Here is a 1075-nt window from a genome sequence, read left to right as displayed (position 1 = left end):
CTGAGGAAACCTGTTCTGCATCGTATTATGAAAATGCTAGGATTTAGCTGTGTGCAATATCTGTGCTTTCCCTTGAAAGGTAAAGTGTTGTATCTCCAGAGCTTGGGGAAGACCCGTGTTTCCTGCCAGATTTTTCAAAGTGGATCTAGTCTGAACGTGTCTTTTGGCTGTAGATAAAACAACTGAGTATAACAAGTTGTTTTGGAGTTGAGTAAAACTATATGCCCACTAGGCAGTCATCGAAAAGACAGATAATAAGTGTTGTCAAGGGTGTGGAGAAAGTGGAACCCTCATACATTGCTAATGGTAATGGAAAATGGTGCAGCTGCTTTGGCAGACAATTTGGCTGTTCCTCAAAAGGTTAAATATAAGAGTTACCCTATGACCCAGCAGTTTCATTTCTGCATATATATCTAACAGAAATTCAAACATGTCCACACAAAAACTTGTTCACGAATGTTCATAGCAGCATTATTCATGATATCCCCAAAGTTGAAACAACCCCAATGTCCATCAGCGGATGAATGGATCCACAAAATGTGGTTATCCGTACAATGGAATATTATCCAGCCATAAAAAGGAATGAAGTTCTGATACATGCTACCACATGGATAAGCCTCGAACATTTTGCTATATGAAAAAGCCAGACACCAAAGACCACATATGTGATTCCATTTATATGAAATGTCCAGAATAGGCAAATCTATAGAGTCATGAAACAGGTTAGTGTTGCTGAGGCTTGGGGGGGTGGTTAAGAGATGAAGGAATATTTTGGGGGGGGCCATGAAAATGTTCTAAAATTGATTGTGACTGTTAGACAACTCTGCGAATATACTAAAAATCATCGAATTATGCACTTCAGGTGAATTGTGTGGTATGTTATTGTATCTCAGTAAAACTATTTAATAAAAAGAGAGATTTATTTTTTTGAGATAGAGTCTCACTCTGTTGCCCAGGCTATGCTGTGGCATCAGCTTAGTTCACTGCAACCTCAAACTCCTGGGCTTAACTGATCCTCCTGCCTCAGCCTCCCAAGTAGCTGGGACTACAGGCACACGCCACCACGCCTGGCTAA

At 40.4% G+C, this 1075-nt stretch overlaps 1 protein-coding gene across 2 annotated transcripts in view; it reads left to right on the top strand.

Annotated features, from left to right (window-relative positions):
- GMPR (guanosine monophosphate reductase) overlaps positions 1–1075 on the top strand; it is a 47948-nt gene that overhangs the window by 13525 nt on the left and 33348 nt on the right. The gene's annotated exons all lie outside the window — the stretch shown is intronic.

This window comes from Propithecus coquereli, unplaced genomic scaffold (genome assembly GCF_000956105.1).
Source record: "Propithecus coquereli isolate 6110/MARCELLA unplaced genomic scaffold, Pcoq_1.0 Scaffold194, whole genome shotgun sequence".
In the NCBI taxonomy this organism is placed as follows: domain Eukaryota; kingdom Metazoa; phylum Chordata; class Mammalia; order Primates; family Indriidae; genus Propithecus; species Propithecus coquereli.
Note: the sequence above shows the minus strand (reverse complement) of the source record. Positions and strands in the feature narration are given on the sequence as shown.